Below are 21826 nucleotides of genomic sequence, written 5' to 3' on the forward strand. Positions count from 1 at the left end.
CTATGTGTATTTTACACCCCCCCATTCCAAAACGCCGATTGGGCTAAGTAGTCACATTTCAGGGCATTAGACCACAGACAGTCCTTGGGGGCCGTGGGGGACAGCCCTGTGTTTCCCTGCGAGCCGCTCCTCTCCGGCCACCTTAGGTCAGGCCTGGTGTTTGAGCGGTGACCTCCGACACCTGGTCTTTTCCGGCTCATCCTTGTGAGTCTGGCACCAGGGCGTGGCGTGGCATCCTCTGCATACGGGGCTGCTGAGCAGTCCCACCTCCCATGTGGTTCTCGCCAGCTCTGGCTCCTCACCGGCCGCGCATATAACTTAGGCTCTGACAGAAGGTGCTCCTGGCCCTTGGGAGGAAGCAGCGAGTAAGGTGAAGATGCGGGATTGCTGAAAATTCTGTACGCCTTTGACAAAGAGGGCCCTGGAGAGTAAGATGTATGGGAGGTGGAAGGTTGGCAATTATGGAAACTTCCAGAACCTTCTGGAATGTAGAGGGCATTGTGGCCCAGTATGGCTTCAGGGGTGGAATTCCTTTTTAGTCACCGGATGGCTTTATCCCTGTGTGAACTTGGGCAAAACACTGAACCTCTCTCTTCCCGTTTCCTCGTGGGCAAAATACGATAGGACCACCTCAAGGGGCGAGAGGTGTAATGTACAAGGCAGTGACCTGGCCGGAGGCAGCCAGGTTATCACTGCGATCTCTGTAATAATCACGGTTTAATGTTAGTATGGCTAATGTTAGTGCTATAGCACATATATTAACATCACTATTATTATTCCCCCACTGCTGCTACATCTCCCCCTCCCCCATGCGTCTGGTTGGCCTGAGCCAGTGTCGGCTGCAGCCACCCCCTCTCCCGCTCAGGGCCAAAGGCACCGGCCCAGGTCAGCTGTTTTCCACAGGATGCTGACGCTGCCACCGACATCTGCGAGGAGATGACCCTGGTGGTCAGATGCAGGCGGCTGAGGAATTAGAAATTTTCTGACACCACGGTGATGGATTTGTCCTTTGAGCCAAAGGGACATCTGCACGTGTGTCTGTGGGAGGACGGAAGCACGCAGGGCCGCACCGGGTTCTGCAGAGGGTGCTGTGGGTGTCCCCTTCTGTCCGGGAGCAGGTTGGCGGGCGGGAGGGTCGTCTACACGGCAGCCTGTCCCTCTTCCCCTGCAGCAGGGAGAAATCTGTGACCTCAAAGCAGAGGCTTTGGGGGGCTTAGGGCTCACCCCTTATGGGGAGCACAGCCCCCTAGGCCTGGCTGTGGGGCCTCCTCTTTACCCTACATCTCGGAAAATTTTAAAAAGACCTATTTCTTTACCAAGTACCCGCTATGTGCCAGATGCCGTTAGAGCCACCAGAGTTGTTCATCTAGCTCTTAAGCAGGCCTGCTCCACCCCAGAGAAGGATCCGGCCCGATGGTCCAGTGCGGAAGGCCTTAAACCTCCGAGGTGGGCGTCGTCGTCCTGGTTTCAGAGCAGCTGGAAGTTATAAAATCTGCCCCGGGTCCTACAGTGCGTACGAGGTGACTCCAGGTTTTGACAGGAAAGCCACCCTACTCTGAAGCTCTTCCCTGCACCCTGCAGGGCCTCCCTCCACGTGTCCCACCTGTAAAATGGGGAAAGGACAAAACCTCGCTCAGAGTCCCGGCAGCGACGTTGTTGCCGGTGCTGCGCGTGCGCTGACCTGTTCCATGGGTTTTCCTCCACCGTTCCCTGCACGGGGCCACCCCCACCCACATTTCCGACCTTCTGCGCAGTGGTCTGTCCTGCAGACTCGTCTCCTAGGAGACCGGGTCTCCGCCTCCGCGCTGGGGGCACCTGGGCTGGGTCATTCAGTGTGCCGCTGTCCTGGGCGCTGTGGGGTGCTGAGCAGCAACATCTTTGCCTGCCGTCCCCCACCCCTCCGCACTGCATACCAGGAGCACCCCCGTCTCAAGAACCACAGATGTCCCCAGACACTGCCCAGTGTCCTCCGGGGGACAGAATTCACACCCCGTAGGTTATATGTAAAGGGGTCAAAGCCAAAGGAAACAGAACACATTTGGAATTTCCAGCTGCGCAGCGACATTCCGGTCACTGGTGCAGCTCGAGCGCTACACCGCGCTCAGACAGCGGGAACGTTCTGTCCCCGGGTGACGTTCCCAAAGCTTCTGCCCTGGAAAAGCCCGTGGTAGCACGTGTGAAATGTAATTAGCAGCCGTTTTGCCCCGGTGGTGGTGACACAGATTCGGGTCTGTAATGAAGACGAACAGATCCCTTTAGACGTCAGGGGCAGACAGAGCAGAGTTCTCCCCGGGAGAGTGACCTGCTGAGAGTCAGGGCCAGGCTGTTCTCCACGGCAGCCGTCCTGGGCACCAGTGGGGTGCTCAGCAGCATCCCTGCCCCGCCCCCCTCAGTGTCAGGAGTACCTGTAGTCATGACAACCACCGATGTCCCTGGGGACATCACCCAGTGTCCTGGGGGGGCAAAATTGTCCTTCTTCCCCTTGTTGAGAATCCCATGCGAGGAATGTGAATGTTTCCTGTGTTTTTCTTTGTGCCCTGTGGGACCCTGGGGAAGCATTTTCCCAGCAGTTCTGTGCGTGTCGGAACCCACACGTGCGTCCCTTTGGGTCGTGGCTGTCCTTCAGAGCCGTGCTGGGGAAAGGGGCCACGCAGGCCGGCAGATCCAGTCCCCGACCAGCCTGGGGTGGTGGAGGACGTTCCCAGCGTCTTCACCGCTGAGTGACCTGGCCGGCCTTTTCTGGTATTTGCGGGCACAGGTTTTCAGGGGGTAACACTCAGCTCGGCCGTGGCACTGTCCCTTCCACATGGTCCCTGAGCCTCACTTCTCGTGGAAGCCAGACTCCTGCCTTCTGTGGGGGGTGGGGGGGTTCAGTTAGACCCCTATGGTGGAGAGCCCACTGTGTGTCTGTCTCCGAAAACGTGATCAGTTTTGGTTCCTTTGTGAGCACGTCCAGCTCTTACGGGTGTTGCCATGGCTGGCAGTGTGTGCGAGGAGTGTAAAGCAGTTTGCAGGCCTGCAGCGGTTTCCACGCATCACGGCACCACCAGGCCCGAGTGTGTAAAAATGTGGTTTGTTATATATTCTAGTCTCAGCCAGAGGGAGAGGCGTTAGAACAGTTCTGATTCAGGGAAAGTAGAACGATATATACATAAAAAATGTATGCATATATATAAATAAAATGTATAGCACCGTTTTTTGAATCAGCCTTTCCTCTGGGGGATACGCAGCAGCACCGCTTCCAGACCCAGCGATGTGGAAAAACAGCCTGGTTTGCATGTGCCCTTGAGTGCAAAAAGCTGAGTGATGGATGTCCGTGGAAAACAGCTGTTTTCCTCACCACCCTCACGTCTCACACTGAAGCCAGTGTCCTCCTTATTTTCAGTCACCTTGGGAGCCCTTGCATTGCTAACGCCTCTGTGACAGCCTTCAAGCTGGGCCACTCTGCTTTTGTGTATTTCAAGCGTACGAATTTGTACATTTCAGATTTTCATCTTTTGAGGCCAGCTTAGAATTTGGGAAACAGCCTGTATTAGTCCCCTAATGCTGTGTAACAAATCGCCGTAAACACAGTGGCTCGCACAGTTTATTGTCTCGCACAGCTTCCGGGGTCAGGAATCCAGGCGAGGCATAGCTGGGTTTTCTGCTGAGGGTGTCTCAGGCTGCAGTCAGATTGTCACCCGAGCTGCTGTCTTACCTCAGCCGGGGAAGGATCCGGTTCCAAGCTCGCTCCCGGGGCTGTTGGCTTGGATGAGTGTCTCATTGGCTGTGGACTGGAGGCCACGTTCAGCTTTTTGGCTGTTGGCAGGTGGGCCTCCCCAGCATGGGAGCCGGCTTCATCACAGCAGCAAAGGAGAGTCTGCTAACAAGGTGGGAGTTACATTCTCACATAAGATGACCAGGGAGGCGACACCCCATCACTTCTGCCGTATTCTAGTGGTGAGAGGATCAGTGCCCCCCACACACACTCAGAGAGAGGTGATGACATGAGGCATGAGGACCAGGAGTTGGGGGTCCCTGGGAGACCATCTCAGTGTGGGGTCTGCCCAACCAAAGGTCATTCCGTGGTGAATAAGGTGGAAGGTGCAATGGGAACAGTGTTGATTTTGGTTGAATGGGAGGTATTGTTATTGCCAAGTCACAAGACTATTTCTCAAGTATAAGATTTCTATTTTCCCTGAAAGAGGTTTCTGAGGAGGCTTTCTGAAGTGTCGTGAAGTAGCACACTGCTTTGGAAGTTGCTCAGGGAGGTCGTTTGAAGGGAAGGATGCCTGTTTAGTTCTGTCATGGTGGTCAGTCATGCAAATTGGATTACCTTGCCTTGGATCACCTCCTGTGTCAGTGCAGAATTGGAGACCAGCCTCCGTGTGTTTGGAAGGGGACTTGGGATGGGATGGGAGGGAGGGAGGCATGCTCGGAGTAGTATTAGATTTGGGGTCCTGTGGGGGTGGCTTGTATCTGGGCTATGCTACTCAACAGCTGTGTGACTTCGACAAGTCACTAAACCTCTCTGAACGTCCATCTTCTAATCAGCAAAATGGAACTGTTAAACCTTAGCTTACCAGGTTGCATTAAGGACTAGGATAACTTACGGAAAGTATCATAAAGGCAGTGTGTGATCCTGGGACAGAAGAGGCTCATCATTGGAAAAAATGGGCGAACTGTGGAGTTCAGTTAATAGCACATAGCAACATCGATGTTTTGATTGTGACAAATGTGTCCTGGTTCTTTGAGTTGTTAACATTAGGGAAAGCCAGATGAGGTTATATACAGGGGTGTCTGTACTATCTTTGTACATGTTCTGCAAATTTGAAATGATTGCAAAGTAAAAATTTTATTTAAAACACACACACACACACACACACGATGAACAGAACCGCTACTGTGAATGGGTACTGGGGTCCTAGGCTCCAGGGCCCAGGCTGCTAGGCTGCTCTGGCCCTGGGGGAAGGGGCAGTGGCAGTGTTTCCATGTTAAGATGTATAAGAAAGACAGAAGTTTTGTGGGGTTTTTAAAAATTTTATTGATTATGCTATTACATTAACCCCTTCATTCCCCTCCACCCTGCACACCCTCTCCCACCCACATTCCCCCCCTTAAGTTCATGTCCATGTGTCATAAATTGAAAGACAGAAGTTTTTGAAAGTGGGGGAAGAACATCCAAGCACTTTAACTCCACTGTACCAGGCACACGGATGCAGCTCAGAAGTTCTCCTCGATAGCAACTGTCAGTGCCAGAATGATGTATTCTGTTGTATAAGGATTTAATAAAACTCAAAAACTTTTAAAAAACCACAGGAAGATTTTATTTTTTATTTAAAAAATAGGTGATAAATAATCAACGATAATAGCAGTGTTGATGAGAGTGTGGACAGGATAGTATAAAATGGAATAATCTTTCTCAATAATAGTTTAATAATGTGTTTTCAAGAACCTTAAAACTATCTGATGCTCTCCAATCCAAATACTAGCATCTCTAAAAATAAATACTAAGGGGAACATGAAGATGTTCTCAGCAGCATTGTGTATAAAGCAAAAATGAGAGCAGTCTAAATGGCCAGTAGTAAGGAAGTTGGATAATCAGTTATGATACATTAACTTGGTATAGCTATGTGGGCTGCCATTAAGAGCCATGTTTTTGCCCTGGCTGGTGTAGCTCAGTGGATTGAGCATAGGCTGCGAACCAAAGGGTCGCCAGTTCGATTCCCAGTCAGGGCACATGCCTGGGTTGCAGGCCAGTCCCTAGTGGGGGCCATGTGAGAGGCAACCACACATGATGTTTCTCTTCCTCTCTTTCTCCTTCCCTTCCCCTCTCTCTAAAAGAATAAATAAGCAATTTACTAAAAAAAAAAAAAAGCCATGTTTTCAAGGAACACTAGTGGTATGAGAAAGTGCAATGATAGAATGTTAAATAATTGCAGAGGACAAAAAAATGCCTAGTTGCTCAGTGCTAAAAACTTTGTTTACTTTCCTAGAACAGCTGTGGCCAGCACCAGTCAGTTTTATGGGGAGGTGTTCTGTATGGTGCTTGCTTTGTGGGGGCCTGTGTGTGGTAGCTGATGAGGTTCACTGACTGTGTTTAACTACATTGCTTGCCTGCCAGGGAGCAGATTCCTAGAGCTGAGCTGCACATGGACTGGATCTTCACAGAGCAGACGTTAAAGGTTAGGCAGTGGACACAAATGGAAACCAGCCCCCCTGATTCCTCGGCGGGAGTCAGTAGCAGCCACACTGTGTGATTTCGTAGCTTGCGTGCCGTGCCTGGCTCCCTCAGCTGTGGCTAGCTTTCTGTTTTACACATTGGTCTGTAGTGATGGTTGCCTTTGTATTTGTGTCCTGATCGTAAGGCTTTCTCATGTTCCCATTTTCCTGCCTCCCTCCTCTAGCGAAGTCATCTTTAACACGTCATTCCTTCAATGCTCATTTCTATAAGTTGCATTTTTCCATACATTTGGGTTTTTCCACCTAGGCACTATGGACATTTGGGCTAGTTGATTCCTTAACATCATCAAATCTCCAGTGAATGGTACTAAGTTTTTTTTTTTTTAAGATTTTATTTATTTATTTTTAGAGAGGGAAGGGAGGGAGAAAGAGAGAGAGAAACATCAATGTGCGGTTGCTGGGGGCCATGGCCTGCAACCCAGGCATGTGCCTTGACTGGGAATTGAACCTGCGACACTTTGGTAATGGTACTAAGTTTTGAATTGGCAAAGTACTATGCGTAAGGTAGCTAAAATATCAAATTATATGTCAGGGAATAAAACAAAGAATACACTCCCCACCCCTCAGTCCAACTCATCATTGTAACTGTTAACAGTTTTGGTGTTTTATTCCAGAATTTTTTTTTTTTGCACATACAAATAGGTCTTTTTAAGAAAAAAGTTTGAACTCAAATGGCTTGTACTAGTCAATGTATTGGTTGCAATTTTTGGTACTTGGCAATATCTTGGCCCTTCTGGCGTCAATATGTATATTGGTCTGGGTGTATAAGACAGACCAGGGTCTCTCCTACTCAGTACTGGGGCTGACACTGGGGCTGGGTCATTTTCTATGGGGGGAGGGTGTCCCAGGACCCACCCACTAGATGCTAGGGGCAGCTCCAGCGGTGACAACCACAGGTGTCCCAGACACTGCCCAGTGTCCTCGTGTGGGAACCACTGGATCTCTCCTGCCACGAGCTTCAAAGTTAAACTGGAGTTTGAGTTCTTCCTTTTCCTCTTACCAGATCTGGTGGTGTTTTATATTTTGTTTTGTTTTAAAAAGAGCTTTTGTGCCCTGGCTGGCGTAGCTCAGTGGACTGAGATCAGGCTGTGAACCAAAGCATCGCAGGTTCGATTCCCAGTCAGGGCACATGCCTGAGTTGCAGGCCATGACCCCCAGCAACCGCACACTGATGTTTCTCTCTCTCTCTCTCTCTCTCTCCCTCCCTTCCCTCTCTAAAAATAAATAAATAAAATCTTTTAAAAAGAGCTTTTGTCCTTCTCTGAAACAGAAAGTGGGTAGTTTCTGACCTTGCAGCCACATTGACATGAGGGCGACAGCGTCGAGACCCTCTACTGCCCCAGTCAGAGCCAGGCAGCCACGGGCACTGTTTCCGCTTGAGAACGGTGTCCACAGATGTGGTTTCGTGGCCCTCCTTGGCTTAGAGGCTGCCGAGGGCCAGGGACCTCTGCACCCTCTGTCCCATGAAGGGCTGGCTGGGCTCCATGGCCCCCAGAGGGGCTGGCCCCTCCCGTCCCAACCGTCTGGGCCAGCCCTCGCCTGCCTGGGCCTGGCGGCTCCTAGACTAAATCCCGTCCACATGCCTGGGAGCCTGACCAACCCAGAAGTGTTTTAATTTCTAAAAAATGTATTATGATTATATGTTTATATTTATTTGATGGTTACTTTTGAGAACAAGCCCTCTGAATTTGGAAGACAAATCGAGACTTTTTAATGGCCAAGGAGATTGTGAACAAACTACAGTGTGTTACAGCAACATAGTTTACAGATTGCAAACTTTTCTTTTAAAATAAACTTGTCTTGGCCTTGGCCGGTATGGCTCAGTTGGCTGGAGCACTGTCCTGTGACTGATGTGTTGCAGGTTCGGTTCCTGATCAGGGCACAGGGCTGGGGTGCAGGTTCCATCCCCGGCTCGGGTGTGAACGGTCCGCAGTCCAGGCATATGGGAGGCAGTAAGTGTTTCTTTCTCGAGTCCATGTTTCTCTCTCTTCCTCTCTCTCTAAAAGGAATGAGAAAATGTCCTCAGGATAAAAATAAACAAACAAACTTCCTTGGAGCAGTCTTTGAGTTGCAAGGTCGCACGGAGCCCCAGGGGCCCCATACCCAGTCCTTTGACTGACATCCGTGCGGCGCTTGTGGCACATTAATGAGCCCACCGATGCGACGGGATGAACTAAAGTCCACGCCTTATTCAGATTTCACCAGCTTTCCCATAATGTCCCCTTTGTATTGCCGACGTTTAAAAACAGGGGCTTGTACAATAAAAACTCTCAGGATAATTTGAATTGCTGGTGACATCAGGCCACCTACTGAGTGGTGACAGAGCTGGCCCCGGAGCAATGTCCCCTTCCAATGAGCCAGGTGTAGTCTCTCCAGGGCCCCACACTGTTGTCAGCTGCCTGCCCTGGGGCCCACCTCCAACTCATAACCCCAGAACAGGCGCCAGAGCTCAGCAGCCCCCTGCGTGGCCCTCAGGAGGAAATGTTCCCAGGCAGAGCTCGTTCCCAGCTGTAACTCAGAAAAGCATGTTGGAATGCAGGTGAGCGTAAGTCACCTGGGAACAATTTATGGTTAGTGTGAAGGACATGGCTGGCCATGCGAGGCTCAAAGACACCACCATCCAGGGCTGCTGGGTGGGGGCCAGGAGGCTGCTCAGTCCCCCACGGCGTCCAGGACAGCACCCCACAGAGAATGACCTGGTCCCAATGTCAGCAGTGCTCCAGGGAGAAAGCATGGACTAAGGTTACCTTTGGATTAAAGAATGTTCTGTCATATTTTTAAAGAAACAGAACAAGAAACCATCAGAATTATATGCAACCACAAGAGACCCTGAATAAGTAAAGCAATCCTGAGAAAAAAGAATAAAGCTGGAGGTGTCACTCTACCTGACCTCAAATTACATTACAGAGCTACAATAATCAACACAGCATGGTACTGGCAAAAAGATCAATGGAACAGATTCGAGAGGCCAGAAACAAAACCACATGTATGTGGGCAAATAATTTTTGACAAAGGAGCCAAAAACACGCAATGGAGAAAAGAAAGCCTCTTCAATAAACGGTGCCGGGAGAACTGGAAAGCCACATGCAAAAGAATGAAACTAGACTGCAGTTTGTCCCTATGTACAAAACTTAATTCAAAATGGATCAAAGACCTAAATATAAGACCTGAAAAAAAAATTATATAGGAGAAAACATAGTTACTAAACTTATGGACCTTTGTCTTTGAGAACATTTTGTGAATTTGACCCCAAAGACAAGGGAAGTTAAGGCAAAAATAAATGAATGGGACTATGTCAAACTGAAAAAACTTCTGCACAGCAAAAGAAACTGCCAACAAAACAAAAAGACAACCAAGCGAATGGGAAATGACATCAGCAAACAACAGCTCAGACAAGAGGTTAATATCCAAAATAGATAAAGAACACATACAGCTCAACTCCAAAACAATCCAGTTAATAAATGGGCAGAGACCCTGGCTGGGCGGCTCAGGTGGAGCGTTGTCCCCGTGCACCCAAAGGTTGCAGGTTTGATCCCTGGTCAGGGCACATACATGAGGCAGCCAGTCGATGTGTCTCTCCCTCTCTCTCTCTCTCACATCAATAAACATATCCTTGGGTGAGGTTTAAAAAAATTTGTTTAAATAGGCAGAGGACCTAAATAGACACTTCTCCCAAAAAGACATACAAATGGCCAACAGACACATGAAAAGATGCTCGGCTCCACCAGCTGTTAGGGAAATGCAAATCACACTACAGTGAGATGCCACCTCACCCCTGTTAGAATGGCTGCTGCCAGTACGATGGGTGATACCAAGTGTCAGTGGAGACAGTGGAGAAAAAGGAGCCATCGTTCACGGCTGCTGGCCGTAAATTAAGAATGGAGCTAGCATATGATCCAGCAGTCCCTCGTCTGTGTGTCTGCCAGAAAAACCCAAAAACATTTGCTGGCCAAGATGAGTGAACGTAGTTTTACCGCAGCAAGGTTCACAGTGGCCAGGACAGTGGTGTCCTTCGACGGAGGACTTCGTGGAGACGACGCGTGCACACACACAGTGGAGTGCTCGGCCGTAAGAAAAGGCGAAATGCTGCTGTTTGCAACAACATGGGTGGACCTTGAGAATGTTACACTAAGCAAAATCAGTCCGAAAAAGCTAAGAACCATATGATGTCACTCACATGTGGGACATAAAACTGAAACTCACAGACACAGACAACCGTTTGGTAGTTAACTGTGTCGGGGTGGAGGAGTAGTTAAGGGCAAATACATGGTGACAGAAGGTGATTTGACCTGGGGCAGTGGACACACAGTGCAATATACAGATCACGTATCGTAGAAATGTACACTCGAGCCCTGGCTGGGTAGCTCAGTTGGTTAGAGTGTTGACCCGACGCGCCAAGGTCGTAGGTTCAATCCCTGGTCAGGGCACGTGCAAGAATCCACCAATGAATGCATACATGAAACAACAATTTGATGTCTGTTTGTCTGTCTCTCAAATCAGTTAGGAAAAAGAAATGTGCACTTGAAACCTGTATGATCTTGCTAACCAATGTCCCCCCAATACATGTAATCAAACAGGATATTCTGTGGATCCCACACCAGGACCCAGGGCTGTGCCCAGGTCGCTGGGGCTCTGGGAAGGTGCGCTGGCGCGGCAGAGCCTGTCACGCTCAGCACACTCCCCTCTGTGGAGGCTGCGGCCGACCTTGCAGAGTCAGGTGGCAGTGGTTCCCGGAGCAGCCGAGCTCGGAGCAGAAGCCCCCGCTGCATCCCACGGGAGAGCGGCCGTGCTGACAGCACTGCCCACACACCCTGGGGCTCCAGAGGTGGGTGGGCTGTTGGCTGTCAGCTCGTCTGACACGCCGGGGTGGGCCCGCGGTGGGGAAGGGCGGGCCTCCCGGCCTGGCTGAATGGGGAGCCCAGGGTGGGCCTCTGACCAGAACCAGGGGGCACAGGCCTAATTTGTTGTGCTCCCAGTAGGCTGCCTCTGTTGTCTTCATTCCTTCAACAGACGAGGCACTGAGCGCACAGACCGAGTCGGAAGAGAAAACCCTGGGGAGCCCCGAGGCGGTAATGCACGATCTCTATGTGGAGTCAATGAATTTCTGTCAGGGGGCCAGAGAGTAAATATTTTCAGCCTCACGGGCCAGACAGTCTGTCACGGCTATTCAGCACTGCCCTTGTAAGCACAGAAGTGCCACAGACAGTATTTAAGTGAATGGGAATGGCTGCGTTTCAATAAAACTTTATTTACAAACACAAGCGGTTTGGCCGGGGCGGCCTCTCGTCTCTGATGCATCAACCTGGCCCTTCTCCTTCCGGTGCAGAGACCCCTTATTCAGAGTGGTACAGACTTGACGCTCATGGCTAGCTCCTTTTCCGAGGCCCCCTCCTAGCTCCAAGACCTTGGGCTGGCTTTATTGCCTTTCCGAGCCTCAGTTTCCCCATCTCTAGGGTAAGGATAATTACACTTCTTACAGAGTTCTTTCCAGGCTCGTAGATACTGTAGGACAGTGGTTCTCATCAGGGATGACCCTACTCCCAAGGAACACTGGGTGGTAGCTGGGGACGTCTATGGTTGTCATGACTGGGGTTGCCCCAGGCATCAAGTGGGTGAGGATTGCAGTGCTCAGGATGTCCCCCTACAGAGAACAATCTGGTCCTGAACGTCTGTAGGACTGAGGGGACAGACCCTGGTGTCTAATAGGTCATCGTGCAAAGGCCAGGAGATGTCAGTTGCCTGTCTTTCTTTGGACCACTGCCTCACTCTTGTTTCCCAGCACTTTTCATCCATAAAACCCCTGCCCTCCTCCATGCCCAGCCCTTGGCTGCACACTTGGCAAGTGTTGGTTGAGCACCACCTGGGCACCATGGCCTCCTGAGTGGGTGCACCCTGTAGTCCAGATCTGCCTGGGTGTTCCAGAAGCTTCCTCCAGCCGCAAGGCTCTCGGCCCCCATGGCTGGCCCAGGAACTGCTCTCAGACACCTACCTGTCTTTCTCCCCCTGCTCCTTCCTTTCCCGAGAGCAAACCTCCCCACTCATTAGCATGTCCTGTTATTAGCGTCTTTTCTAGGTTTTATATAATCCTCTCATTGTTAGGTGCTGTCACAGGGACTTCATGTTCCTTCAATCACACTTTAAAGCATTCTCTAGCATAAGTACCTAATTGCCTATTGGCGCTCCCCTCTTTTCTTCTTTTTTTAAAAATAAACTTTCCTTTTGGAATTGTTTGAGAGTCACAGAAAGATCGGGAAGACAGCACAGAGAGCTCCCGCACACCCTGCACCCTGTCCCCACTGTGGTTCACACCCTGCATCACTCTGGAACCTGCGTCACCACAGTAAACGCACAGTACACGTTTTGTGTTGTCAGATGGTGTGAGATGGGTTTGCCAGGCGATCCCCACCGGGAGCTTTCCCAAAGCCCCGGGATCGAAGTTCAGGACGAGAGGGCAGACTGTGTGTCTGCGCCGGTGCCTGGTCATGGCATTTGTGACTACAATGCCTTCATGCTTTCAAGGCCGCAAACAGTAGCCTGGGTCCAAATCCAGCTACCTGGTTTTGTAAGTAAAGTTTGGTTGGCAGGTGGTCACACCCATTTGTCTAGACAGCCCAGTGGAGTCCTAGGAATAGAGGGTATGTAATTTGTAAAGCCCAAAATGTTCACCGGCTGGCCCTTCCGTGAAACACATTGTTGGGCCTTCATCTTGTCATTAAAGCAGGTAATGGAGGTTCTAATATAATAAAGAAGTTCTAGTATATAAGTTAACATATGATATATGCATGTATGACAGTTTTAATAAAGCAATTATATACTATTAACAATATGTTGGGCACTGCTTTAGGCATTTTATAGATATTTATCAACCCAAAAAACCCATCTAGAAGGCGCTACCATCCTCTCCATGCTGCAGATTTGGAAACTGAGGCCTGAAGGGGGGAGAAAGTCATCGAGATGGGGCAGATAGTATGCCCCGATGCTGCCTCCGACACGCAGGAATGTGTGGCCCCCCCCGCCCCCTTCTGTGGGGCTCAGTGTAGCTGCTTTGATTGTGACTGGGAAGAGAAATCTGTCTGTACACATTTTCTTTTTTTGTCTGAAGTTGGTCCCCTTCCCAAAGCAGTTGTCTGTCCTTCCGTCTGTTACAACCCCAGGTGGTGGATGACACTGCCTAGCATGGCGTGGCGGGGTAATCCCGTCTCCAGGGGCCCCAGGTGATACCTGGGAATACCTGTGGCTGTCATGCCGGGGGTGTTCCTGGCCCTGAGTGGGTGGGTGGGGGGTAGGGATGCTGTTCCACACCCTGCACCGCCCAGGACAGGCCCCTAGAGAATGACCCAGCCCCAGTGCCCGCAGTGCCGAGGGGGGAGTGACCCTGTGTTAATTACCTGGAAAAAGATTGAGGCCTATCCCTGCTCACAGAAGACGCCAGAACAAATGCCCAGTGGTCAGACAGTATAAAACGGGACCCTCCCCCTGCATCCCCCAGCCTCCTATTGCAAAGCGGAAGGTTGGCCCTGTAAGCCACCGAGAGCACAGTCCTGCTCTGCCTCCAGAGACCTTTAACCCCTGGGGTCCAGCCCACTGTGCCCATTTGCCTTGTCTCATTAGGGGTGTGGTGGCACCTGATTTGGGTCCGTACTGACCAAGTCCACAATCAGCCGTGTGGCTTTGGAGCAGTGTGTCATTGCCCTGGCCCTCAGCTGCCTTAACCATGTCCCCGAGGCCCTCCTCCCCCTTCATTTGCAGTCATAGCTTGTCAGGGTGACATATTTAGATGGTTACCGTGGTGATGAGTGAAGGCTGAGGTAATAGCTGCCACGAGTGCATGAAAGCCAGCGCTGTTTCTATATCCAGCCTCCAGCGAGATGGGGCCTGTGCTGCCACGTGCAGGTGGGATGTCAGTGTGGGCAGGCAAGGGCTTCAGACGTCCCATTTCGCCCACTCGGTGTCCAGAGGCGGGATCCGCAGCCTGGGCCGGGGAGCGCTGCCTGTGCTGGGGGCCGGGCCGCTCCTGCCACGGGGGCCCGCTCTGAGCAGGGGTTCTCCTCTGGGGCGGTCTCGCCCCCAGAGGACACTGGGGCATGTCTGGGGGCACCGTGACTGTCAGGACTAGGGGTGCTCCTGCCATCAATGAGTGGGGTTCAGGTGTGCTGCTCAGTGCTCTCCAGTGCCCAGGAAGACCCCACAGAATGATCAGCCCCCGTGCCTGCAGTGCCAGGGTGGGGGGCACATTGCTTTAGGGGAAGCAGAGAGAGGCAGTGGGTTTGTTCAGTTTCAGAAACCTAGTGCTTTAAGGGCTTGATAATCTGTGAAAGCCCAAAGGCTCCACTTTCTCGCACTGGTGGTCCTACCGCTCTGCTCTCATTGAGTCATCGGTCCCTTCGGGCTGTGGTGTCTCCCCAGGTTATCAGGGCAGCAGAGGCTGGGAGAACAGAGAGATGGAAATGCCGGCACTGTCTCGTGCTTGCCATCGGAAAAACCTAATAGGTGGTTAAGTGTCTTCACGGAGACGTGAGGCGGATCAGCCCAGATGCAGGTGCATCTGCTGTCCCTTGCTGTGTAACAAATGACCCCAGAACCTAACCAGCAAGCACGTATTACCCCTCTGTTTCTGCGGGTCGAGAATTTGAGAGCAGCTTGACCGGGTGGCCCGAGCTCAGAGACTCTCAGGAGGCTGCAGAGCATGTGCCAGCCGAGGCTGCCTCGCCCGCAGACGCGGCCAGGCCGCAGGGACCCCTCCAGGACGGTGCCCTGGTGTGCGTGTGTGTGTGCGTCCTCACAGTGCAGCGGCTGGTTCTCCCCCGAGAGTGAGGAGGAAGCCACGCATCTTTCATGACTTGGTCTTGGAAGTGACACATTGTCGCTTCTTGCACATGCGATTGGTCACACGGACCGACTGTGGCACCGGGAGGGAGGAGACCGCCCGAGGCCGTGGGTGTCAGGGGACGGGTCGTTGGAGACTGGCCAGCGCCACAGGTGGACTTCGCTCAGGGGTCTCACGGGACAGTTCACGTGCCCAACGTCCCTGTAAGAACAGAAGGAAAGGCACGCTACCTGCCATCACCGAGAAGTGCTGTGCGAGGCGGTGGATTCCATGATTTCACCGAGAAGTGGCAGCCGTTGGTGTTTCGAGCACAGGCCGTTCCCAGGGCATCCTGGGCAGAATTGCAGTGTCTGGAGCCGTCCTTGGGGTGCCTCTTGTCCCCTTATTTCAGCTGCTTTTATCCTTCTCCCTGCGAAGTTTGGAGGACGGACACGGGGCGAGTAGACGAGAGACATGTCCAGTTTCTCCTTTCTGCACGGTGCTGGGGCGCAAGTAGGGAGGGGGGCTTCACCGGGAGCTTCGCTCCAGGAAGTGGGAGGAGTTGAATCTCCCCAGAAGGAAGTGGCGGGGGGAGCCGGTTGAGCCTCAGGCTGGACGGTGCACGGCCTGGTCATCAGGGGGAGGTGAGGAGGCTGTCTCCCACTCCGCACCATCGTGCAACGGTCAGCTCATCACCGGCCAGCATGCGCTCTACGTTGGCCAAACAGGACTGGGCAGCCACCCACAGGAGGCCCCGTGGGGTGATTCTGCTGGGGCTTTGCTCTGGTCTGCCCCTGGGGCTGCTGTGGTCCCTGGGCCTGGTGTGGCTGTGGTGCCAGGTAATCCAGGCCTGAGTGGCAGGGGAGTTTGACCCTCACATATCACATTGTTACGAAACTTACGGGAGCATGGAGGAAAAAGGAGGACACCCTTTGGCCAGGACTGACCTGGCTTCTCTCGGGGTCTCGTTCATAACCCCTGTTGTGAAGGAATCGGCTGCCAGCATGTGAACGCTTAGGGGTTAGCTGGACTCTCCCTTCCCTCCCTCCCTCCCTCCCTCTCTCCCCCCCTTCCTTCTTCCCTTCCTTCTTCCTTCCTTTCCCCATTCTTTCCTTCTTCCTGTCCTTTCTTCCTCCCTCTTTTCTTTTGGCTAATGATGACGTAACTCCTAATTGATCTGTTCCAGGCCCTTTTTTAAGAGACTACTTATTAGAGTGGTTTTAGGTTTACAGAAAAATTGAAGACAGCGCAGGGAGTTCCCATGCGTCCCCCTCCCCTACACACCCACACTTCCCCCTATTATTACCATTCAGTGTTGGTGTGCTGTGCACAGCCCGTGCGCCGGTGTTGGTGTGTGTGCGTATGTGCCTTTGTCCTGTGCTCTGTTGACTGTGAGCACAATTACGCTGTAACTTTGCGGACCATCATTAAACAATCACCGACACCGCTTCGTGCTTGGGGCCTCCCCACCAGGGGTTCCAGCACGTGAAAGCGCCGGCATTGAGTTTGCAGTGTTCCTCTGCTCGGAAAACCAGAATTTCTCTCCCCGTGACGCTCGAAGCCCTCTGGAATCTCACTGGAGTTCAGGGATCATCAAACTCTGTAAACGCCAGAGTGTAAATATTTGGCTTTGCAGGCCAATTGCCCTCTGTGGTTACTACTCCACTCCCCCACGGTAGCATAGAAGACGCGCACGTGTAGAGGGGCGGCTGTGCGCCAGCAACACTGCGTGTTTACAGAAGTGCACAGTGGGCCGGGTGGGGCCCGTGGCCGGAGCCTGCCACCCCTGCTTGCCGTCTTCCCTTTATCTAAGGTTCGGTATCTGCTGCCCAGAACTGGGAGATAACCGGGGTCTCATGCCTGGACTGGTCTGGCCTCCAGTCCTGGCCGTGCTCCCATAGGACCGTGAGCAGTTCACCTCCTTTCTCTGGGACTCAGTGTGGTCATTTATAATAGTTTTTATAACTAGATGAGCACAGAGACTGGCACATACATGTTCGGTAAGTATTGGGATGCTTTCTTTCTACTGTATGAATGATTTGCTTCAGTAGTCTCCTGTTGTGTTACTAGTGAGCTAATGCTGCGTAACAAGTCACCCTAAATGTAGCGGCTTCAAGCAGCACACATTCGGTGTCTCACAGTGGCTGCGGGTCAGGAGTCGGGCCCTCTGCTCAGGGTCTTTCACTGGTTGCAGTCACGGTGTCGGCGGGGCTGGGGTCTCATCACAAAGCTCCACGGGGGAGGTTGCCAATTCCAGCATCGCGACAGTCGTCTGGATTCGGAGTCAGGTCCTCTGGGCCCTGGCGCGTCTCTGGCTGCGGGATGGAGCCACGTGGGTGTCCTGACGTGGCTGGTGCGTCACGGCGCAGGCTGAGACAGTAGTTGAGCCTGTTAGCCCGATGCAAGTCACAGTCTTCTGCGGTGTAACCTCCCAAGTGACACCCTCACCTTGGCCAGGGTCCCTGGCCCCCCACCACCTCAGGCGAGGGGATTGGACAAAGGAGTGGCCACCAATGGCAGAGGTCACAGGGCCGGGCGGGCGGTGGCGAGCGTTTGCTTCTCCCCCTTTCGCTCTGGGTCACAGGAGCACTTCTCACGGAGCCCTCTCCACGCAGCGGAGAGTCGTGCTCGGCTTTCAGTCTTTTTCTCCAGCCCCAGGCGGACCGTCCTGGCTTTGTCTCAGCTGAGGAAACGGAGCCGCGGGACGTCAGACATGCAGCCGTCAGGTGCCGCTGCCCGCGCTTGGCACCTGTCTGCCTGACCCTCGGGGCCATGCGGCACCTCCCCCACCCCCGGGGACCCTGCTGCGTCACGGGTGCGGAAGGAAGCCGCCCCCCATGGGGGGTCCTCGAAGCACTGGCGTGCAGGTGTCTGTTGTGTTTGTTGTGTGGGGGGCTGTGGGGGCCACGGCCATGGTGATATCTGTGACTCCTTTGCCCCCCTCCCCCCAGAACCAAACCCACCCTGTGAAGAGCACACAGTTCAAATGTCCTTACACTGGACAGGAGTGACGGGGCTGGCGTGTCCCTTCCCTGCTGCTCCACGAGAGTGTCATCAATCCTGGGACTCAGGTGTGCCCCGAAACCTGCCCAGGGGCGCCTTTCTTCAGGATGGACAGGTTGAAGCCACGTGCCATCCCACCCGCACAGCCCACAGGCCTCTGCGCCCCCCAGGTCTTCATGACTGCCCTTCCCCCTGCCCCACGCCAGCCTTCGAGATTGATAGCAGGCTCCTGCCCGGAAAGAGGTTTACCCTTCCTGATGGAGAGCAGCTCTGGAAGCTGAGCGCAGCACTCCCTCCCCTCCCCCTGGGGCATGTGGGCGAGTGGGGAACAACTGCAGTCAGTTGGTTGTCAGGACCTCAGGAACTCCTGGCACGGAGTGGGGGTGGGGCAGGGCTGCTGTAGCGCCTCACAGTGCCCAGGACGGCCCCCTGCAGGGAGAAATTACTCCAAATTAAGCAGTGAACGGGGCTCAGATACTCGAGGGAGGGAGGGCGGCATTTTCACACAAGATCTGTCCGTTGTCCAAATGCTTGGAAAAGTCTGGAAGCTCTGATCTAGAGAAGTAGGTTGTGACTGGCTGGCTTCCTGCCCAGCTGTGACGCCCTGGGCCGGCCGGGGCTGGTTCCTCAGCTCCTCACCAGTGAGGGGCTCTACGGGGTCCAGAGCAGCCCAATTCCTCCAGCCCGTCCTGCTTTATCAGGGATCCCTCGTCATCCCCCTAAACCAGGTTCATGGCCATGTTTTTGGCAGTTTTGAAAATCCAAGTTTTGGAGCTAAGGGTCTGGTCACCTGTGCCCCTGCCCACCACCCACCGCTTCAGGTCTTTTGAACCTTTTTCAAATTATTAGGAAAACAGAAACCACCAGGAAAATAATGAAGGAAGACCCTCAAATGCTCTTCGTTTGATATCGTGGTTGTACCTTCCTTTCTCAAGGTGACAGATGACACAGCTGAAGTCTTCAGCTGAGGACCAGCCCGCATCACAGGTCTGGCTCCAAGCCAAGCCTGCGCTGACCACCCCTGTGCCCGGCCCGTAGGAGTGCGGTGGGGTTCCCAAGTGTCGGTCCCATTTCAGGCCAGGCTTCTGGGCAGGCTTCAGGCTCACCTGGCTCTGGGGTCTGCCTGGTCTCCTCCACATCACCCCGCTCTGCAGGTTGCTCCCTTAGCACGGGACTGAATGGTGTGCAGAAATCCCTGAGCCCCTCCTGTGGGCAGGCCTGGTGAAAGCTATTAGAACTGCCCTGCCAGCAAAACACGCGAGATTCCTGCCATTCAGGATCTTGTCTCTTCTGGGGAGGCTTGACTTTGAACCATATGATGCTGATGGGCACAGGGTCTCTTCAGGGGGCAGTGGCAGTGTCCTGGGGTCATACAGTGTGATGGTTTCACGCCCTGCCAATATCCTAACAGGCTCTGAATCGGACACTTTAGAAGGGTGAGTTTTATACTATGTGAACTATACCTCAGTTTTAAGAACAGGCGTGTGGACAGCGAGCCTCACAGGTTGCAGTGCGTGGTGCCCACCACAGGAGGGAGCGTGAGTCCTTCCTCAGGGCGCCGCTGATCACCGCTGTGGTAGATGGTGCCCGTTCTCTCGAGTGATTTATTTCTCCCTCACAGCACCTGGGATTTTCTACCTAGAGTGTCCGTTATTTGTGCCTGAGTCTTATCTACCTCTTGGCAGTTCCCGAGGGCGGGGTCTTTCTGGGGTCTGCAGGCCACTGCGCACCCTGCTGTTGCCATCTCAAAATTTGCACTGATTTTTGAACCAGGGGTCCCACTGCTTCATTTTTTCTCTGGCTCTGCAAATTCTTTAGCAGGTCCTGTGGGGCTTGGCAGTCATTCCAATGGGAAGCGAAAGTCCGGCATCTTGTCTGGCTGAGCAAGCCGTGAAGGTCATGGGGACAGTCTGGTGCAGCTGGTGGAGCTCGCAGTCTGCCATCTCGTGGCCCTGGGGAGAGAGCTGCAGGGATGTGTTTTGTCCAGGCTGCTCCCTACCCTGGCCCAAGCTGGTCTGGGCCAAGGGCAGCAGGGGTGGAGGTTACCTCACTGCTCAAGTCCAAGTCCAAGGGCTCAAGGACAGCAGCCAGCAGCTGGTGTTCAAGGGCTGGGGACGGGGAGATTTGTCGTTAGTAGATGTAGGGGAAGAGAGTGAGAAACCCTCTTTAAATGATTCATGAGACACCCATGTTCACAGCAGCACAATTTACAGCAGCGAAAAGGTGGGAACAGCCCAAATGTCCATCAGTGGATGATGGATAAACAATGCATCCGCCCACACAGTGGAATATTACTCAGTCACAAAAAGGAGTGAGGCAGTTACAGCGTGGATAGACCTTGAATTCACAACGCCCAGTGAGAGAGGCCAGACACGAAAGGCCACGCACCGTGATTCACTGTGCATTCAGCCTGTCCAGAACAGGCAGAGCCTCTGAGACAGGAAGGGGTTGGTAGTTGCCAAGGGCTGGGAAGTGGCTGCTGATTGATGGGGACAGGATATCCTTTAAAGGTGATGAAAATGTCCTAAAATTTAATTTGGTGACAGTCACACAACCTTGTGAATATACTAAAAACCACTGAGTCATGCATTTCAAATGGGTGAATCGTGTGGCATGAATATTATGCCTCACTAAGACTGTCTAAAAATGGTGCCTTGTCTATTAGTCACTCTTTCCTGGTTTTGATGACGTTCCCTAACTGTGTAAGGAGCTGCTGTCTGGGGAGCTGGGTGAAGCGTGCCTGGGACCCCTCTTTGCTGGTTTTGCAGTTTCTTGTGAGTCTTTAATTGATTCAAAAATGAAAAGTCGGAAGGTTATATGCACAAATGGTTCCTGTGAGGTCGAGGCAAGTCATGGCCTCCAGGGCAAAGGGAATGTTGCTCCAGCCCTTTTGTCCCTCATCTCTTCTGGCCACTGCTTGGCCAAGCAGTCCCCAGGTGCCCCTTTTGCCTCATTGTCCCAGCAGTTCCTGTCCTAAGTAGTGGCCTGGAAGAGCAGGTCCTGCTGGGTTCCATTCTAGCAGCTCCAGGATCCCAAAGGGCTTAGGGCATTCCTGGGGCAGCGTCGCCACCTGCAGGTGACAGTGGGGACTTCAGTTCTCCATCCTGGCCTTTTACTGGAAACAAATTAGCCTCAACTCAGGGAAAGGAACCAGCACTTAAAATTTTTCATTGAGTTATTTTGTTAAATACACTGTTTACCTTAGAATAGTTTTAGATCTTTAGAAGAGTTTCAAATATAGTACAGCAAGTTCCTGTCTACCCACCTCCCAGTTTTCCGAGGGTCACATCTTCCGTAGTCACAGCACATGTGTGACAATCGGGAGTCAGACATGGGTACGTTTGTGTGCACCAGCCCCCCTCTCTGTTCCGGTTTCCCTAGTTCCCTCTCCGTCTTCCCCGGGGCCTGCCCAGACCCCACGGTGCAGTCAGTTCTCACAGCACCTCTAGGCAGACCTGGGTGCCCAGGGCAGGGGCTGCCTCAGTCTCCCCTTCTTCCTCCCAGGGGATCGTGAGGTTCAGTGACACAAGTGAACATCTTTTATAAACTCTAAAAGGTCCTGCAAACATCCAGGCCTCTCCTTTAACTTAGTTTTGAACCATGTGGAAATGTACCAGGGATAATGTCGTAAATCTCTGATTGCATTCTTACATCCGCCCTCTGCATCCTGAAGCACCCTGTCTGTGCTGTCCCCAGTGTCTGTCCAAGTAAGCGAAAGGCAGAGCTCCCGGCACGACTTCTACCATTGTCTCATTACCAGTGAGCTTGCGCCTCTTCTCTGCCCACGCCCGCAGG

At 52.7% G+C, this 21826-nt stretch overlaps 1 protein-coding gene across 2 annotated transcripts in view; it reads left to right on the forward strand.

Moving 5' to 3' along the window:
- The window catches only part of GNG7 (G protein subunit gamma 7), a 118622-nt gene that overhangs the window by 15910 nt on the left and 80886 nt on the right, over positions 1–21826 (forward strand). The gene's annotated exons all lie outside the window — the stretch shown is intronic.

Source organism: Phyllostomus hastatus, unplaced genomic scaffold, assembly GCF_019186645.2.
Source record: "Phyllostomus hastatus isolate PE091 unplaced genomic scaffold, TTU_PhHast_1.1 phas_contig_159, whole genome shotgun sequence".
NCBI classification, from domain to species: Eukaryota; Metazoa; Chordata; class Mammalia; order Chiroptera; family Phyllostomidae; genus Phyllostomus; species Phyllostomus hastatus.